Consider the following 9,371-nt stretch of genomic DNA (forward strand, 5'->3'; position numbering starts at 1 on the left):
AAATAATACGCTATGGCGTGACTTTTTGAAAACCACTCAGGAGGTCTTTTTCAGCCTTATATATATAATAGAATTTGCATCACCCTCTGCCTTGAATCTTTAGTATGGGCAACAATGGAAAGGTCTATACACTTCACCACTAGATCATTGCATTATTAATATTAATAATACTAAGTCAAAACAATAAAATATTATTTGTAATGTAGGCCGTTCCAGACAAATGATTCTCAAATTCCACCAGAACCATCATTTATGTCCAAAGCCATCATTTCTGTCTTTAGCCTTTAAGATAAACTTATTTTTAGCTAGGGATAGCCTTTAATGTGTTCTGCTGGCTCTGATTGGCTGAGACAGAGGGCTCCATGAAAGAAACAGCATAAGCTGCTCCAGAGCCCATGCTGGATAGGTACGCACATGCAATCCTGCTTCCCACAATGTAAGAGCAGCTGTCATTAGATTGCTGCTTCTTACATTCTTCACCATCTCTGAGGTGGTGAAGATAAATCGCCCCAAACTCGCTCAGGTTGATTGACAGACCCTTCTCTTGCTCGATTGGTCGTGTGAGAGAAGGGGTGGTCATTAGACACTCACTGGAGTATGTAATGATGCACACGGGCCAGCTGACAAACAGATCCGCTGCCCCTATGCAGTGAAGGCATTAAGACAAATTAATTCACGGGGACCATAGTGTGCAAAAAAAACCAATTAGAAGCTCAAGATAATTCTAAAGTTGTATTACATGACGTGAAGACACCCCAATATAGCTCCTTATTTTGATATAGTACAAATAAAAAACGCTTTTAATAATATTGTACATTTGCAGGAGAACTAGATGGCTGCAGTGTTTTTTGCCAAGTAGTGCTCCGGTAACATTCACGTACCTATCTAGGTATGCTCTTCTAAAAAAGAATACCATGAGAACGGATTTGATAATAGAAGTAAATTGGAAACTTGTAAATCTGAATCACAAAAATACATTTTTTTGAGTTTCATGTGCCTTTAAAAATAAAATCTCATAATTAACATTACCTGTGGATTTACAGCTATACTTCCGTTGCTTGTTCAGTGCTGAATACACAGTAAAATTCTTTGCATTCTTACAAGAGACAAAATCAGCAGGGATGACAGGACGCCAGAGAACAAGTTCATTAACGAGATGGAAAGAAACAAATGGCAAGAGAACGAAGACTTTGCCAACACGACAGATAACAGATGGACCCATATATTCTTGGAAGGCGGCGAACATTAAGATTTGGAAGCAGAGAACAATGAGACACGTTCCAACTCAGTCTGTACTTTGCTTTCTTAAAGTAAAATATGATAACTTTTTATTGCGCCAAGAATAAAAGGTGATAAATCGTGGTTGTTGGGAATGAGCTCACCTGGGGCCTTTCTAGTAAGCGTTAATGTCTTCTTCAGACCAATGAAGAGATGATACATAAGTCTGACCCCTAGTACTGATTTCTTCCCAGTTATTTTCTAAAAGGACATAAATTAGTATTTAGAGTTATAGCAGTGTATATATCATTATATATCATTACAAAACAATATGATTATTCATTGCAGACAGTTAAATGTACTTAGCTGTCACACAAATTCATAAATCTGTTTATAAGCATCAAATATAGCTATGGTAGAAGAGAATTTAAAGAGACATGAAACTGTTGGACATAAATTCATAAGAATGGTTACAGTGCTATACTTTTTCCTCTTGTGTTTGCAGTTCCATTTCTTAACCCTATACAGGTGCCAGTTGGTGAAGTGCTGCATTTTCCTTTGCTGGATGCCAAAGGGGGCGTGATACGATTTTCTACAGCACGAATCGTTAGTGAAGTAGTAAATAGACTATCCGTTACGGGTGAAGGAACGGCGACATGTAAGAACATATGAAAGGGTAATTAATAAAAAAATTAAGCGTTTCCAAAGCCTTTTGTGAGTGAAAGTCCCCATCTTCTAGTTTATGATTAAAACAAAATTGTAACTAAAAAAGTTAAAATTTACCATCATTTAATGTGTGAAATGTCAGAGAGGATCATGTCTTTTCATTCATTAATAATTTATATTTTGTTTTACTAAATTTTTTTACCACAATTGTGCAACATTTTTGGCCAAAATATGCAGCCTTAAAATTATAATTTGTGCATTGTAAACTTGGTGCAAATTATCATTTATCGGTTTTCATTGATGTCAGTGGGCGCTGATAATACTAATCGATTGCCAATATTTAGTAAGCGCTACAGAAAATAGAAGGTAATGGTGGAAACAGCACTTATGACTGTTAATGACTTACGAAAATTAGTTATCGGCAAGTTTTTAAACTCTGTCATTATTTGTAACAGTGTTATAAATTGTGGACTAGATTACAAGTGGAGCACTATTTTAAAATGCGCCCCATAAAGGGGCAAAATTCCCCGTTTACGGGCGCATGTTAAGTAACCAGCCATTACAGTGGCTGGTTAATTTAGCACTTTGCGCTAGAACTCCTTAACCAGAGATCAGATCTCTGGTTAATGAAAGAAATGTCCCCCATTTCCCCCAAAAATAAACCATGCAGTTAATTTATTAATAAAAAAATTAGCATTTTTAAATTAAAAATAACTGCAAACTGAGGGGATGTGGGATGTTAGAAACAAAACGGCACTGAAAAGTGCCTTTACATTGCGGTCTATGGGGACTGCGTTGTGTGATTACTATAAATATACAGTATATGTGTATGCTAATATACATATATATTTATGTGTTAATATGTATTTAAACACATATAAACACATAAATATATATGTATATATTCATATACAGTCTGTTTGTTTTTGGGCATTGCGCCTAAATTTAGGAGAAACCTTGGAGAGAGAATCACTATGAGTGAACCCTTCTGGAGGCTGCTGTTAGTGGTATCTCACTTCCTCCTTAGTGAGAAAAAAGGGTGTTTTGCTGGTTGTAGAAAGGGTGTTTCTAACAGCGCTTTCACAGCAGGAATTCCTCATGTGCATGTGGAGATATGAATACAAAAAAATATATATATCCAAATGAGTTAAACTGTGTTTAGTCAGTTGTGATAGTGCACTTAATTTGCTCACCTGTAGGATCACAGGGCCCAGTGATCAATGATGTAATAAGGTTAGGAGATTCCCATCCAGATATATCTTCCTTCGCAGGTGGAATAGGATGCCTAGACAGTCTAATTAAAGACTGAAGGGGTATTGTGGGACTCCCCTTCTGGTTGCACTCCGTATAAATGTACAGAGGGTAGATAGAAGGGGTATTCTGTTTTAATATGAGCTAGTGTTTGTTTATTTAAAAAAAAACAATTTTATTTCTATTTTATTAAAATTGTGAAAAAATGCCAATAAATCTATTAAAAAACATAGCTAATAAAATATCATACTATTAAAACTATTAATATTAAAAAAATTTTTTGCTCATAATTATGTTACAAACAATGACTTAGAGAGCAGTATTTTGTATCCTTATTCACCAATTGCGTTGATTCATCTCGACACTATTCATATCCCACCCCAAGTTAAACGCTATAGATCTATTTATAATATAATTCTAGCTTGGAGGAAGATATGTACTTTGTTAGGAATAGAACATCGGGTGTCGAGCTTTCTAGGTTTTTTGGGGAACCCACAATTTCAGCTAGGAACACCATCTTCAATCTTTTTAGAGTGGAAGACCCAAGGGCTTGCTAATGTTCTTCAGATACTTGACATAGAAAAAAGATGTGTGAAATCATTTGACGCTCTGAGGGTGGAATTCAATATCTCCCAGAGAAACTTCTTTGCCTACCTTCAGGCTAGACATTATGCCATGAAGTTAGTGAACGAGTATGGCTGGAATTGGTCATTGGGGCGCATAGAAAACTGGTTCATTCTGGCAAAAAATAGACTCATGTCAATTTCTCCATGCTATTTGATTATTGTCTCCGATAGGGGCACAATTAATCTTGATAAAATTGCTATTAACTGGGCCACATTGATATCTCAGGAAGTAGAATCTAAAATATCTTCTCTCTCAATTCGAAAGGTTACTCAAACAACCCTTTCTGCCACATGGAGAGAATCTCATTTGAAGTTGTTACATATGACATATTTTACACCAGAAAAAGGAGCGAGATGCGGCAGCATGAATTTTATTACATGCCCTAAATGCTCGTTTCCCTCTGCAAACCTCCTGCACATGTTATGGACCTGCCCTAAAATTAAAAACGTATGGTCCAAAGTCCAATTTTGGCTTTGTAAGATACTAAAGCTCTCATCATTAAATTGGATAGGCAAACATATAATTTTTCTTTTTTCTGACCCAGAAGATAGACAACTCAATGTGAAGTTTATTAATATAACTATATTGGCTGTCAGATATCTTATTTTTAAAAAATGGAAAACGTTTACGGTCCCTAGTATATCAGAAATTAAAAATTGTTTAAAAAAACAATGCATTCTTGAACAATATAATATTAGTGTTGATAATGATGTCCAGGTTGTTAAATTCTTTCTTAAATGGTCAGCATTTATAAAACTTCTTTCTCCCACGGAGATTGAATATTTGATATATCCCCTACGTAACTCTGAACTAGTTCTGCTGGGGAGATGGTGAAGGCTTTCCCCTTTTTTTTTTTTTTTTTTTCTTCCTCCTTCTCCCTTCCCTTTTTTTTTTTTTCTTTCCCTTTCCTTTATAAAATATAAAAACCCAACAAGGAGTAGTCAAAATGGGAAACACATGCGCCTCTGATTAACTAAATATGTATGTGGATTATTTATACATGCTAAGTACTTTTCTACTTTTGTTTGGTGGTCCCATGTACAAGGCTAAAAAAACCTAATTCTTTCTTTTTTGTATTCTGTACATATTGTTGGTTGTAAATAAAGACTATATAAAAAAAAAAACTATTAAATACGTAGCTATTAAAATTCCATATTATTAAAATTTCATACTATTATTAAAAAATGCAAATGCGAAATACTGAGAAATAATTAATAATATGTAATAAATGATTGCTATGATCACATGTGATAATCATAAACATGAGAATGATCCTTCTAGGAAAAAAGGTGTACCCAAAAAAACAGAGCAGAAAGCTGCTGTACTAACCGCTAGCGAGTTGGAGCCCAGCAGCGTGATCAGATATCCGGATGTGACATCACGAACGTGCGTCACATGCCTTATGCGTTTCGTGAGCGTCTCAGCTCACTTCCTCAGAGGCTTGTCTCTATAGCAAATATTTATTATATATTATCAATTATTTCTCAGTATTTCGCATTTTTTAATAATAGTATGAAATTGTAATAATATGGAATTTTAATAGCTACGTATTTTAATAGATTTATTGGCATTTTTTCACAATTTTAATAACATAGAAATATATATATATATATATTTTTTTAAATATGAATTCCTGCTGTGAAAGCGCTGTTAGAAACACCCTTTCTACAAACATATATTCATATACATATATATTTTAAATTTGCTGCCTAATGCTGCGCAACTTACCTCCTGCGCTGTGCTAGGTTCTTTGCCATGTCTGACGGCATCAGAACGAGGCTCCCATAGGAGCCTAGTGGAGAGTGCTCTCATAAGCGCAAAGTTTCCTTTCAATGCGAATGCCAGGTCACGTTCGCATTGCGCTCAACTTGTAATACGAGTGCAAATATCGTGCTTACGAATGTGCAATTTTGCGACCCACTCCTAATCTAGGCCTGTATATTATATCTAAAAAATGCCTGGCATTATTAAAAGAACATGACACTTCAAATGGTTAAATAAAAGCTGTTTAACTTTAAAGGGACATTAAACACTTTGAGGTGACAATATAAAATGACAAATTGTATATATAAAAATAAATCTGCAATATAGTTTCATTATTTATTTTTTCCCCTTTTCTTGTAATTCCATTCTGAAACTGTGAGCTTTTCAGCACCTGTTATAAAAGGAAGGGAAGAACACTGTTATATCCCACACAGCCATTGGCTGCACACCGTAGTAACCTATTTAAAACCGCCTCTAATTGGCCACAGCAGAGCAGGTAACCTAAGTTACAACATGGCGGTTCCTATTGTTTTATAGACTCTAAAACTTTACACTTATTTTTTCTATATTTAAACAGCTAATGAATTTTAAAAAATACCTCTACATGTTATTCTCAGACCAATCTTTTCTTTGAATGCATCATTCTATCTAGCATTTATTTAGTGTTTATTGTCCCTTTAATGGCAAAGCTAACAGGAAGTGCAAGATTGTGTACATTTGGGTGCTAATAGGGACAACTCACAAAGAAAACATTAGTTTCGTTCAGCACATCACCATCTAATTTGCAAAAAAAAAAGCAAGATGATATAGTCTAAGACACTGTGATTTAGCTAGAAAAAGTATATATTATTTGAGTTTCATTTCCCTTTAAGTTCATTGTAACCGTTATTGGAATAGAAAATAAACAATAGAGGAGCACTGGAGCAGTAAATAAATAAAACTTCATCTTTATTCATGCTTATGTTACAAACACATAATAGTAGTGCTATATAGCAAATTTGGAAAGTGCCCACTAACTACCTATACAGCTGACGCATTTCGACTAGGGCTGTCAGCTAAGAGTACAGACCTAGCGAAATGCGTCAGCTGTATAGTTGGTGAGTGGGCACTTTCCAATTTGCAATCTAGCACTACCATTGTGTGTTTTTAACACAAGTATGAATAAAAGAGAAGTTTCATTTATCCATAACTCCTGTGCACCTCTATTGTTTCTTTTCTTTTGGAATATGTGGCTTAAGAGTTGAGCACAGAGCAGGAGATACATATCAGGCTCATTTTACAAGTGCACAGATCACCAGTGTCATTTTTCCCTGAATTAAAGCCCAGCCAATCACCATACCGCACTGTGGATGATGTCAGCAATCAATACACATTAGAGTAGTCCAAAAGAGGGAGGAAAAGAGAGAGTCAGATTGAAGAAGATGGAGGCCTTACTGTTGCATAGCAATCATTACTTCAGGTGATTGATATACATCTCACCCTTCTGCGGACCAGGCAGAGACAAACTTGGTGTTTTATTGTTTTCCCATTACCGGATGACAGGTGAGTGGCAGAATGCTGTTTTAAAGGGACATTTTACACTAGATTTTTCTTTGCATAAATGTTTTGTAGATGATCCATTTATATAGTCCACCTGGGAGTGTTTTTGAAACAATGTATAGTTTCCTTCTTAATATAAGGAGAGTCCACGGCATTATTCCTTACTGTTGGGAAATACTGAACCTGGCCATGAGGAGGAAGCAAAGACACCCCAGCCAAAGGCTTAAATACTTCTCCCACTTCCCCCATCCCCCAGTCATTCTTTGCCTTACGCCACAGGAGGATGGCAGAGAAGTGTCAGAAGATTTCGGAGTAGTTCCTTAGGAGGGGTATCTGTCCTTCGATATGAGACTGGAGTTTTAAGTAGTCTTGTCAGCCTCTCAGTGAGAGCATTGACGAAAGTTTGAGTCTGGAGATGCAGGGAGAGTCTTTCTGCGAACCCATCCAGACTGCCTGCTAACAACTCCTAAGCAATCAGTGTTGATGAGTTTCACTGCCTGCTTGTCTTTCTCACTCAAGTCCATGTCAGGAGGGATGCTACAAGATTGTCACACTTGAGAGACTGTGTTTCTGTTCCACAGCATGGATTCTGGTAAGATCGTTTAAATTTTTACATATGTTGAAAACGTTAGAAGACAGGGTCACGGTGTGGCTCCTTTTATCTTAATAGAATCATGGGTTAATATCTCCTGAGGGGGATTACTGAACAGTGGGGTTTAATCAAATATGATGCTTTGATTTTATGCTGCTTTATGTGTGAGATTTCATTGGGCTCATAGGCTGTTTGTTATAGGGCTGGAATGCACAGGTTTTTACTTTTACTTTGAGTGCTGCGCAGCTTGTAGCTTGACGCGCTTTTTCCCATAGCAAGGGCGGTCCTGCTTTGCACACCATGTGACCGAGAGTGGTCTCACTTTCATTTCCTCTTTCCTGACCGAGCTATTTCTCTGTATTGTCTGGGTCTAGGAGGATTCTGAGATACTAGAGGGTACTCCCTCTTTTCCAAATAGTAATACTTGTTTATATTGTGAGGAGGCCTTGGTATGCCTGCCCTCTCAACTATGTTCCACATGCCTTGACAATGTTATTAGGTCAAAGAAGGTTAACTCCTTTAGTACCATTGAGCCATCCACCTCTTAGGACTTGCCATCCTGTGAGGTGCATACCCAACAGTCATCTCCTTCTACACACACAGCTTCCCATAGCACGCTTGATCCTCCATCTGGAGGGGGCCTTTAACCATCAGATTTTACAGCACAGTTAAAAATGGTGGTGTCTGAGGCCCTCAGTGCTGTACCTCACCCTGCTAAATGCAAGCGGAAGGTTAAACATAGCTCTCCTGCCCAGGGGTCATTATGCAATTTATTGGATTTCTCTGCTTTGTCGCAGTTATTCGAGGATGAGTCGCACTCTAAGGCTTCAGAGGGTGAACTTTCTGGGATGGAGTCTGCTGCCTCTAAGCCTCCTGCTGTGGAGGAACCAGCCTTTAGATTTTAGATTAGACTTACGTTTTCTTCTAAAGGAAGTCCTGTCTACATTATAGGTTCCAGAGGCCAAGTTGCCTGATGAACCTTTGATTCCTAAATTAGACAGAGTTTACGAGGACAGGGTAGTGCCTTTAACTTTTCCTGTGCCTGTAAAGATGGCGAGCAGTGGCCGTTGCCACGGTGGCTGGAGCAGCTACCTACTGGTGCAAATCCTTATCGGAATTGATCGAGGTGGAGGGTCCCCTCGATGTTATCCAGGAAAGAATTAAAGCCTTGAGAATTGCTAATTCTTTTATCTGTGATGCAAACATGCAGGTTATTCGCCTAAATGCTAAGGTTTCTGGCTTTTTAATTCAGGCCCGTCGGGCGCTCAGGCTGAAGTTCTGATCTGCGGATATGACTTCTAAGTCCAGACTTCTTTCCCTTCCCTTTAAAGGAAAGATTTTATTTGGTCCAGGCCTGGACCCCATTATCTCCATGGTTACCGGGGGCAAGGGTGGCTTCCTACCGCAAGATAAAAAGAGGGACAAAGTTCTAATTTTTGTTCCTTTCGTTCTGATAAATCCCAATGACAGCAGCCCTCTGCTAAGCCCAAGCAAACCAAGAGTACTTGGAAGCCGGCTCAGTCCTGGAATAATCCAAGCAGAGCAAGAAGCCCGCCAAGACTAAATTGGCATGAAGGGGCGGTCCCCGATCTGGCGCTGGATCGTGTAGGAAGCAGACTGTCGCTGTTTTCAGAAGCTTGGTTCAGGGATGGGCAGGATCCATGGGTTCTGGAGGTCATAGTTCAGGGATACAAGATAGGTTTCAAGTCTCATC

The sequence above is a fragment of the Bombina bombina genome, chromosome 3, assembly GCF_027579735.1.
Source record: "Bombina bombina isolate aBomBom1 chromosome 3, aBomBom1.pri, whole genome shotgun sequence".
Classification (NCBI taxonomy): domain Eukaryota; kingdom Metazoa; phylum Chordata; class Amphibia; order Anura; family Bombinatoridae; genus Bombina; species Bombina bombina.